The sequence below is a fragment of the Euleptes europaea genome, chromosome 4, assembly GCF_029931775.1.
Source record: "Euleptes europaea isolate rEulEur1 chromosome 4, rEulEur1.hap1, whole genome shotgun sequence".
Taxonomy (NCBI): Eukaryota; Metazoa; Chordata; class Lepidosauria; order Squamata; family Sphaerodactylidae; genus Euleptes; species Euleptes europaea.
In genome coordinates, this window is record NC_079315.1 from 51,785,247 (window position 1) to 51,797,577 (window position 12,331).

The window sequence follows — 12,331 nt, forward strand, 5'->3', positions numbered from 1 at the left end:
TACTGGGGAGGAGCTTGAGCCCCCCCCCCATAGTTTACGCCCCTGTCTGACACAACTGCAATCTTCTGGGACTCTGCATCTTGTATAGAATTTTAATCTACACAATACTAAACTGAAACAAAAATGGATTTAGGGTAGGCATAACGAAAGTTGGACTCCATATAATCTTTGGCATTGCATCGCTGCATTGCATTTCAGATCATGTCACTGATGTTTGTAAAATACCTTGAGCATTGGAAAGGTAGAACAGAAACTTTTAAAACAAACAAATGCACAAATAAATAATGCCTCAGTAGCATCTTTATCTCTAGCAAGATCATAGATCCTATACTATAACTGGCTAATGTTAGAAAATCATTACAGTATTTTTCTGTGTATAAGATGCCCTCATGTATAAGACAACCCCTATTGTTGGGCGGGGTGGGCGGTGACTGGTTTGCACACCAGGCGCTGGCTGGCCAGGGCGACTGGCCTCTTTCATGGCTCACTCTGTTCCCCGCCCGTCAGCTGACAGACAGGGAAGAGAGCGAGCAAGAGGCCGGTGGTCCTGGTTGACATTCGGCATTCAAACCGGTTGCCACCCACCCCGCCCGACAGCTGATGGGCAGGGCCAGCGGCAACGTCTTTGGGCCGGGCTTCCATGTATAAGACGACCCCCAATTTTGGACCATTTTTTTTAAAAAGAAAAAAACATCATCTTATACACGGAAAAATATGGTATGTGTGTGGTAGGTGTACACCCTGACCTGTATAGCCCAGGCTAGCCTGATCTCGTCAGATCTCAGAAGCTAAGCAGAGTTGACCCAGGCAAGTATTTGGATGGGAGACCTACAAGGAATACCAGGGTCACGATGCGGAGGCAGGTGATGGCAAACCACCTCCGAATGTCTCTTGCCTTGAAAACCCCACCAGGGGTTGCTATAAGTCAAATGTGCTCCAATCCAGTGGGCTCTTGTTATGAGTCAGGCAGTATTCAACATTTTCAAAACACCTGGGGTGCAAGTCCTTGCACCTCAGGAGGGTAACTGCCACCAGTACCTTTCTCTATCCCAACCAGCCAGAAGTCAAGGAACAGACTTCTAACCTTCCTGGGCTTAACAAAAGAAAATCACCCTGCAAGGTTGGCCACCTGCAGTGTGAGTTTCACTAATTAATTATCTGGTATGTGTAGCCCTTTGGTCAAGGTACTGAAATTAGATTGAGGCCACCTGAAGACATAAAAACTCCACACAAATATAAGTAAGAAATTTATTAAAATTGTGCAAGAATATAAGGGAACAAAAGCAAGTGAGGCATTTAAAATAACAAAAACCTAGAGCAAATAAGCACTAGCTAAACAGTCAAACACTAATTCAAGAAGCAAGATACAAAATTCAAAGTTCAAAATCCAAGATGTTACCCATCAAAAAGATTCAGAGGCTGACAGCATGTCCAGGCCCCATAGCAAGAATCACAAAGCCCAAAAGTGGATCATGGAACCATGGCATAGGATCCAAGAACAAACTGAACTGGGAATGCAATTCTTTTATATCAAAAAGATGCTGAGTTGGCCTAAGCTTGGCCAGAGGTCTTGACCAGTCAGATCTTTGGTTGATGATATCAATTAATTGCATCAGCTTGTTGCTGACCAGGTGATTGAAAGAGTCACCATGAGTTAGAAGTGGGTTGTCTTTTCTGCAGCTACAAACCTTCCATTCTCTCTCATGTGAAACACCTTAATTTCTCTGTTAATTGAATGGAATGTCAATCTCCTGCACCTGGAGTTCTAATGATTACCGCACAGAGAGCCAGCATGGTGTAGTGGTTAAGAGCGGTGGTAAACTCGAATCTGGAGAATCGGGTTTGATTCCCCACTCATCCACATGAGTGACAGGCTTTAATCTGGTGAACTGGGTTGGTTTCCCCACTCCTACACATAAGGCCAGCTTGGTGACCTTGGGCCAGTCACAGCTCTCTCAGCTCCACCTACCTCACAGGGTGTCTGTTGTGGGGAGGGGAAGAGAAGGTGATTGTAAGCTGGTTTGATTCTCCCTTAAGTGGTAGAGAAAGTCGGCATATAAAAACCACTTTTTTCTAAAAGTGGAAGCCAAGAATTCAGAGGAACTAGTAGATCATGGCACTAGACTGTTATAACTTTAAAACGCCAGTCTAGCAATGACCTTCAAACCTAGTTGAAAATATGATGTGGTACAAAGTGTTCAAAATGTATTCCTGGTTGCAAAATAAAAATATTTATTTGATTTCATTACAAGTCATATTGTTTTCATAGTTCATTAACAATATCTAGAACAGTTTTCTCATTTAGATGACATCTAACGTTACAAAATGTGGCTCTATTTACATATAACTAGCTCAAATAAGATCCTGAGAAAAACAGGACTGGGAGTGGATAACCTTTAATTAATATTGTCTTAATCTATTGTCAATTTGGTAAAGAACGGACACCATCTTTCTTAACCTCAGAATGGTAACCATATGCCATTAGATATTCAGCATTTACAAGAAAAAAGTACCTTCAGGGGGCAGAGATACTGATAGCAGCTAAACAGGCTACAAGGCACTGTAAAATACACAGACAAGATCTAATAATTAGTAGCCTTTGTTACAGCCTAAATTGGTATAGTCCTTTAACCTACAAGTTAAGTAGGGTGGTAGGCTATGCTAATCCTTGGTGGCCTACTAAGAAACTGCCTAATCAATATTTATTTATTAATCTTTAGAATGTGCAGTCTTGTTAAAAAACCCAACAGCTGCCAACAATCCTTTAAAATGTCTGTAAATAGAAGAGATAAAAAACAGCATAAAATACCAGTTAGCAATTTCTGTTACTTGTGTCTCCAAGGACAGGGAGGCATCCAGGAGTATCACAAATTGTGAGCCTGCTCTTTCAGGGGGAATGCAAAACCATCCGGAACAAGCTGTAAACATATTACCATAACAGTTTTGTTACTTCCATCTTTTCTGGATTAAGTTTCAGTTCATTCAGATTCATCCAATCTTTTGATGCTTATAGATGGAAGGAAAAGAGCTGTGTGTCATCAGTGTTAGCACAATTGCTCCTTTAATATGGGGAAATTAGCTGAGCAATCGGTAACTATGTATTTATATAGCGGGGTCACACTCAGCTATACCAGAATCCGTTTAATGAGACCTTGAATAAAGACAGAGACAAAGGATTCTGAATTAAATAGTGTTTATGTCTTTTTCATTCAAATCAATGATGCATACACACATACGGAGAAATCTAAGAAATAAGAGAGGAATACAGAGACATGTGCCGTAAGGCAGGTAGGAATATTTTTACGGGAATATATGATACCTTCCTGTAGTCCAGAGTTCCATAGGATCAAGATGAATAAATGGGGGGGGGGCATGGGGAATAAATAGAGGGCAGGGGTAGCCCCCTGCATACTCTAGCATGGCTGCTCACTCCGGCAGAGTGGCAGGCTGTATGAAATGGGAAGCCCTAAGGGTCAGGTTATGGGTGTGGGCTACCCCAGTTATACTGTTTCTCTGGGGGCAGGATGATTGGATTAACCCTGCTAGGTTCCCAGGTGACAAAAGGGTGACAAAAGACCTTAATGGTCTGCTACCTGGGTGGGGTGAGGAGAATTTGGAAATCTATTCTGATTCCAATGGCTTGTGCAATCAGACACCAGGAGTCTTGCTGATGAGCTTAATGATCTGAAACAAAAGGTGTGATCACTGCTAATGTCTGGAGATCGTTGCTGAAGAGCGAGTCATTATTATCTCAATGTCTGCTGAATGGCTTTGCTGAACTAGTCCGATGTTGCAAGGAGGGGGTGTTGGTGCAGGCTACATGCCTGGAAGTATTCCCTGCGATATGGCTTTCACTGGAGCAGGATACACAGGAACATGGATGCCCTCTGGTTCGCTGGAGGGACTACTTTGGCTGCTGCTCTTTGACTGCCAGTTTTGCAGGATGAAGAGGAGTCCTTTCCATGGCGGCACAGGCTTGCCGCTTGGTCTGGAGAGGCTGCTGCATACATCTGCCAGGGTTGCCATGACCAGTCCAGGAGATTGGCAACCCATATGCTTACATCAGCATATTGATGACAGTATGTTCCAAATCCCCAATTATCTCCTATAGCAGCTTCAAGTTGCTTTCATATAATGTGGGGGATGATAGAAACTTGGTCTCCATAGGTGAAGGGCTATGGATCCTAACAGAAATACCTGTTGATTTCTGGTAGCACAACTCTCCAATTATTTATGTCTGGAAAGGTGGAAGTACTGCTTAAAACAAGCAAGACTAGAACTGATACGAAATATCTATTGTTGTGATCAGGAAATGCAGGATATGCACTTTGTTACGATGGGGTAAAGCTGCAAGTCTCACAGGCCAGAGTGTGGACTGCTTCTCAACAGGTGAAGAGGCTGAAGACTCAAAGGAGGAGGCAACTGGGCAACTAACACTGTCACAGAAAGGTAGTTGAGACACCTTCAGGAGATGCATCTGATATGCAGGAAGAGCACCAAGACTCTGAATCAGCCCACTCACCCTGGGATACAGCCCTGCCTCCTGATTTGGACTTGGCTTTTGAACCCTGAATCCCAGAGCCTGCTGAACCAGAAGTCTCTCATCCACCAACCCCTCAAGCTTCTCAAAGACCTGAACCACCTCAGTCCCATCATCACAGTACTTGCCGCTGTAACTGTGTGCAACATCTTGAACTACTGTCAGCCTGCTCCTGGAGGGGCACATTTTTGAAAGAGTATTTGAGGCCTCATTTAACTTTCAGTCTTTGTTGGAACAACATCAAAGATACATTGTTGACTTCTGCCTTGACTCATCCTCAAGCAGGACATCAAGGCAACTCATGTGGGAACTTAAACCCAATTTTAGACAAGTTGAAGAGAAACCCCCCTAGCTGTGAGAGAAAGAATTAAAAGGCTTAGTACAGTCTCTGAAGGTGTGCAAACAAAGGACTGGGGAATTGGAGGACGTGAGGTTTGCATTGACCAGTGTCTGTTTCAGCGTTCCAGGTTAGCTTGTGTCCATTCCTTGGAAAGGAATATCAAGGTAAATCCAGTAACTTTTACAATTTAGTTAGCTCTTGGTTTTGTTTATTATATATTAGTTTCTGTGCTCCTAGAAATTAGAGGTGTTGTGTTAATAAATGAAGATCTTTATCTTTATAAGGATCTCATTGTGACCAGAAAGTTCTTACCCAGGTACCTGGTTATTCAACCACACATAGACCAAACACCTGATAAGGCTATAGGTCTAGTAGGGCAGGGGAAAAGGTAGTGTGAAGTAGCACCCATGTAGGACACCACTATCAGTGCCTCAAACCACTGTTAGCAAGGGAAGGGCAGATAAAATTGAGTGGTGACAGGGTCCTACCCCATATGATAGGAGGGAAGGAGGCAAGTAGGCTATCCCCCTCACTTACATGCAGATCCCCAACTGTCTCTCAGGGCAAGGAGAATGGAAGTGGCGGTGGTGGCGGACAATCACTACATCTATCACCCTGTTAAATAACACAGAAGGACACTCAACTTTACATTCACTCTCCCTAGAAATCCATCAAAGTAATACAGTACTTGGTAATAATAAGGATCATTTGCTGAAGAACAATCAGCCAATCAATGCAAAGATTTATTTTAGGGAAAGAGAGAAGAGCACTCATTCAGATGAAGCAATAGCAAAGTATTTACGAGATAAGAGTCCCCGATAAAATGTCTATCATTTATAGGTAGATTTGTTAGTCTCAGTTACAGGGCAGAACAGACCTCTCTTTCTCATGCAAACTGGTTCCTACAAGAATCTCACTATATGTTGAAAAATGCTCCCTCCTTTTGTAGGAGGAATATTGTGTTTCAGTAGTGACCCAACAAAGTAAGAGAACCAAACAGACGTATTTCAGATGTTGCTTCAAACTGGACAAAAACTTAGAAATCAGCCAACGTAACTGGCAGAGAAGGACACTTGTCTGAAGTTATTATCAATTTTTAGAAAATAATCTACTGGGGATGCCTGATGAAGTTAACAGCACATTTCATTACATAACAAACCCACCCAATACATACGTAGATTACTCAACTGTGTCATGCTGAAGCCTTGCAGTGTGGCTTTGACACAAATATCATGACTGCAGTATAACCAACAGGTCTCCAAAATTAATATACATAATTACATTCCTCATAATTCTGTTAGGGTTGTGCATATCGATAAACCCGGACAGAAAATAAACCCGAAATTAGCCGTTTCAGCTTTGTTCAGGTTTTGGGTTTACTGAATGCCAAAACCTGGGGATAAAGCTGAAGCCAAATAGGCGCTCCCTTTGCTATTTGCCTTTGCTCAGAAGCACTGCTCTGTGCTTTCTCCCATTTTTCTATCTTTTTTTTTTTTTACTGGTTTTGTTAGGGCCCCATAGTTGGGGCCCTTTTGAGATGGGGACCATGTAATCAGAGCCAACTTGGTCTCGCTAACCTTCCAACCATGATCCGTATTCATCACCATTCAGTGGGTTGATATGGATAAAACATAAGGTTTTTTAAAAAGACAGGGCTCACCCAGTCCTGTTCGGAGGGATATACCCTCCAACTAAAAATAGCCAGCTTTAACAGCTGCTCACACTACCAGGCTTCTGAAGATTTCTTTATCCACGTGGATGAGCAATCTCCTTCAGACAGCCCCCGTGGTCGAGACTTTGCCTGGCTTCGATATCACCCCCCCCCCTAAAACCTGCTTTCAAAAAGAAGGTCGCCCTGAGTAAAGGCTTTGTTTCCCCGTGCCGTGACCATCTCTTGAAATCAGATTTTTGTTGATCATAATAAAGGACTATTCACAGGATGTCATTTGCCACCACAAGGAATGTTTTTTGTGCCTTATTTCTCTTGCATTTATGCCTTTTTCCTCTGTTTGGAAGCTAATTTGCATGGACATTATGCTATGCACCCCAGAAATGAAGGCAGCCCCTAGACTTTGAGGTGCCACCAGCCTGGCAACTGGCTCTTTCTGGCAGTCCTCAGAAATGCTGAACTTCTTCTTTTTTATATATATATATATAGATTTTATTGGATTTTATACTAAAAATTTTCCATTGCATTAAACAACATCTATGACAATATAAAATTTCAATTCTAACCTAAAGTTGTTATAGTTCCATAACATATAATAAAGAAAAAAAAAAGAAATGGAAAATTTTGACTTCCCCTTCACCTCTATCTTCCTCTTAATAAAAAGTTCATCTCGTCGTAGTTAATCTAATCTTAATAAACTATCAATATCCTGTATAAAAAAAACCATAATCTGTTAGTAAATATAATTATGCTTATTCATTATAAAAAAAAACCAAAAATAATCCTCTGGATCAGATTAGAAAATGTTCTTCCATTCTTCCCAATTTTAACTCATATTCACAATAATGCATCCACGCCCCCCATTCCCCCAGAAACCGAACGTCATTTTCTTCATTTAGAATAGCTGTGAGTTTTGCCATTTCTGCCACTTCAAACATTTTAACAATCCAGTCTTTTTTCTCAAGAATTTCTAGCCCTTTATTCCCAAAATGATGTCTTAATCTTAATTCCACTACATCATTAATAGCCATGCCACCCGTCCACACTATCAAAGCCTTTGGATCCAGCAATCATATTTAAATCAATCCTTTAACCATGGTCTAATAGTTCCTTCTGTAACTGAAATAGGCCAGTCAGGTATGGGAACAGGATTTCTTTGTTCTCTCTCATTTCCTCAGACAGGATACGTATCCAAAAATAACTCTTTCTGGGCTTCATCTCCATCGTGGCTTCAATCTGTATTCCTTGACCTGCTCTCTTCTTCCTTATATCCACACGTCGTTCCATGACTTTTTTAAATGAAAAGTCTATTTCTTGTATGTCTGATCTCTTTATCGCCGGCTGGTTGCTTTCTTGAACTTCTGTCTTCTTCTTTGTATCCTTGTATTCTTCCATGACTTTTTGGGCAGAAGAGTCCATTGCTTGTATGTCTGTATTTGTGGTCATCGTTTGAATTTTCAAGACTTTTATGTCTTCTATAACCAGATCCAACTTCTGATTGCCTACCTGTGATGATTGGTCAAGAGTCGTCATCATTGAAATCAGTTGAGCCATCTGTGTTGAAATCTGTTTTAATTGTTTAATTGTCGCCTCAGAATGTTTAGCAAGCATATCCTGTATTTTTTTTTCCATGTTTGAATTCTGTGAAATTCCCTTTGATTTCATAGGAGCAGGGCTATGTATTAAGCCAAAAGAAGCTGGTAAAATACATGTCCACAGACAGGGCCTTTAAAGTTCTAATTAAAAGATAATAATTCAAACATCAGCCTTATAATTTTTTCGGGTTGAAAAGAGTCGAAATTGGCTCTAGAATTGCGTTTTAAAGTTTTGAAATACCAGTGAGTTTTTTTCGGTCGCTCTAGGTCGGGCTGATCAGGAAGTATACAGGAAGTTGCTAGTGCCGTGGACCTTCTACCGCCTCTTCTCGATGGTTGTTCCTTCAGGAATGATTTCCAAGTAACTCGAGTGCGACGCGTAATCGGTCCTACAACTACTTCCTGTTATTTTAGTTCCGATGATAGATAGGTTGTTATAGAGGGTCTTCCGTTCCAGGCGCTCCCTTACTGCAAACGTGGCAGGATATTCTTCGCCGGAAAATCAGGAAGAAAAATCACCCTCCCCTTCCCTTGGACCCATTGGTGATAGTTCTTGTCAATCAAAAGGTATCCTTCCGACTCTTTATTATGGTTTAGGCTGATCGGATAGATAAGGCTCCTGTCGCTAATCCCGATGGCTAACTCAGATCAAACTTTTTCAGTTCGGATTAAGGAGGAATGGGGGTCCCAGAAATATTCTTATCAGCCCCCCGTCTGTTCAAGTTTCCAGTAAGTAGACGAAGAGTTCTTTTGTACTCACTTGGGTGTCAAGAGGTGAGGTTCTTTTCTTTATGTAGTCCTTATGTTGGTATTAAGGTGGTGGAGGGTGGAGCTTGATGCCTAAGTTGCGTTTTGGCGATGTCCTTCCCTAGTGCCCTCGCAGGACCGGCGTCCAGGACTCCGAGGGGCTTAAAAAGCCCCCTCAGAGTACCTAGGAGGTCAAACCGCATTTGCGGGCTGCAGGGAGTTCCTGCTTTCCAACCCACTTGCAAGGGTCGGATTGGGGTATCTATGTACCCCAGAAATAACGCAAACTTGGATTTCTCCCAGGACAGCCTGGGGAAATGGAGTGCTCTCCCCAGCAGCACCACCGGAAGTCAGAAATGCTGAACTTCTGAACAGGAAAACCGGTGGACAGCTCGGCTTGCAAATGCCTAGAGGATGGAGGCGACCCCTTTGCGAGCCCATAAAATTGGGCCCCCTATCCCAAAGTTCACCAAACATCAGTGTCTGTCTAGGGAGAGTCAACCATGCTGCAAATTTGGGGACTCTACCTCCAAAAATGCCCCCCAGGAGTTCGTAAAAAAAAAAAAAAAAACCCATACATTATAATGGGCCTAAATTTTTCGATAAACACGAAAATAAGCCGAATACCAACATTTACTGGTATGGGTATTCAGCTTATTCCGGTTTTACCAAAAAATATTGGGCCCAATAAACGGGAACCTGAAATTTACGGGGGGTTTTTTTGTTTGTTTTTTTGCACAACCCTAATTGCAGTATACCGGCTAGTTTTATCAGCCACATTACTAAGGTGATAAGTAAACTGGCAGCCATGGCTAAAGGAGTGTCCTAATTAAAAAATTAACCTCCAGAGCAGGATATATCCTTACTAATTTCTTGCTAACTCCTTTCTAATAAACACAGCCAAAATCTTATGGAACAAAACCAGTAACAAAACACAATAAATAAATACATAGAACAATGCAGAATGGAGCACAGCCTCCATGCAGCACCCAGTTCAACTGGAACTGGAAATTAAATCTTCTTGAGAAGCCAGTGAAGTAATCCCAGTTCTACTCTTAGACTTTCCATATGTATATTGTGGGGAAATGCATTTCGCAAGCCACATTTCTGTCCCTATGGGAGTTTGGAAAGAGCTTTGGCCATCCTAGGTCTCTGCCTGGTAAGGCTCCACTTTCCCTTACTCCTGAATTACCTACTTGTCTCTGGGTATTTCTGCTGCCACCTTCTAGACTTAAAGAGTATCTCATGCTGAAGTACTAGCACAGAGGTGTTAAACTCAATTGTTACAAGGGCCAGATATGACATAAATGCCCCTTGGTCAGGCTGGGCCATACCTCGCCAGCCCAGATCGAGAGTGAGGGGTAGGTGGCTGCCTCGGCTTGCTCATGGGCCAGATAAGAGTTCTCAAGGGGCAAGTTTCAGCCCTTGGGCATTATGTTTGACACCCCTGAACTAGCATTATGTTTGACACTCCTGGACCTAGATTCCTAGATGTGACTTTCTGGCCAAGGTGTTAACTGGTAATGGTTTCTTCATCCTGCCAGAACCATCGACATATCCATGGCACTGAATTACTCTGTCCCTGGGAAGCTGACTCATTCCTCCTAACGTTTCCCACTGCTAGTTGTTAACCTGTAGAGAGGCCATTAAAGCATGTAAAGAGTGCAGAACAATAATTGTAACTGTGATGTGAATCAAGGGATATAAGGCATTTATCTACATATACCATTAGCTTTCAAATGCAAGCAACTTGTTTTCTGTTTTTGCTTAAAGTTTTATATATCTTGCTATATATAACTGTACTCAAAGATACTTACATTTCCAAATTCAAGTAGAATATATTTCTAATCAGAAGTAAAAAATAAAAGAGAGAAGATATTTTATGATGGGTCTCATATCCATATGAGCAATGAAAATAGATGATGCAGAATTGAAAGTTATGGTCCTGTTGGTAGGGAAACTCATAATGGCACTGAGCATACTCTGTAGAATTCTTAGACTCTGTATATCAATAGTCTGTATGTCAGAGCCTTCATTTATGAATGAATGCATTAGAAAATTCAGATATATCTCTTCTTCTGATAGAAGTACAGATCAGAAACAAAAAGTATTTTTCACAGAAGCCATTATCTTCAATCTACTTCTGCCATCTCAACTCTATTGATTTGGATGAGACTTTCCAAAAATAAATAAAAATGTATGCTGAAGGAAGAGTTATATCAAATAGTCAGCACTTGTTTTTAAGCACACCCAGAGGAAGTGAAATGAATACATACATCTTGAAGGAATTCTCTTCATAAGGTTGAAACTAGTTCTACTTTTCAAGACCAGTATGTAAGGGAAATGCCAAGCATAAATAAAAACTTTACTAAGTGTTGAATTTGAAAGTGAATTAGCATCTAGTGTTTTCAGGGTGTAGCTTTACCACAATGACTACTGATCTGTAAATTTTCTTTCTAAAAGTGGGACCTCTTATCAAATTAATATCTCCTTCTAACATTGAACTAAAGACAGGCTTAAATTAGGTTTCGGAAAACTTGTGTTTCCAGGAATTTCCCCCTTTACATTCCTTTCTTAGATTAGATCCTCTTTGATTCCATCCCCAGGAGACTGATGTTTGTGCAGCATTGTTGGGATGGGGGAGGTGCAGCTGTAGGCCATCTTAACCATCTTCTGGGAGAGTCAATTGAAGACTGCTTCATCATGGTACAGGCTGATGAACTCCTACTGGATGTGTTTACTCAGCTGCAAGTCAGTGAAACTCCTGGTCTTGATGTCAGTCCACTACTTGGCCCTAAATGTTTTGGGTATTTAGGTTATTCACATCTAATTGTTCTGTTGAAACATTCCAGGAAATGTTGTTTTAGAGGTTTGTATGACAGGTGTGGGGGAATGTCTCCTAAGTGCAATTGACAATGAGTCAACCGTAGTTCAAAGACAGGATTCTTGAGGTGGGTTGTATCCAATGGGAGATATAGCCTTGTTTTCCCTCCATCCAATGCCCCTCAAGTCTCAGTAGTGCACGTGCCAATAGGGTGTTTATGTTAACCTCTTTGTGGCTTGATCTTAAGCAATTACCGTAAGTAAGCCAAAACTCTGTTGGCATTGCAGTTTGTCCAGTAGGTGTGCATAGAAGAAACAAGACCTATTGTGTGTAAAGTGTCATCAAGTCACAGCCAACTTAGGCAACCCAGTTGGGTTTTCAAGGCAAGAGACTAACAGGTGGTTTTATGAGGGCAGAGGCAGAGATGAAGAGAAGAGTCTGTTGCCAAGCAGACTTCGAGTCAGAGGTAGGGAGAGGCAGCTTGCTAGGGAGAGGTGGCTGAAGGTAACAGCAGTTTCATTTTGAGCTGCTCTTGCCTGGCATCTCTGCATTTGGAGAATATATGGGGTAATAGCAGAAACAAACCAAGATTAATCCAGGATACTACATTTGTTTG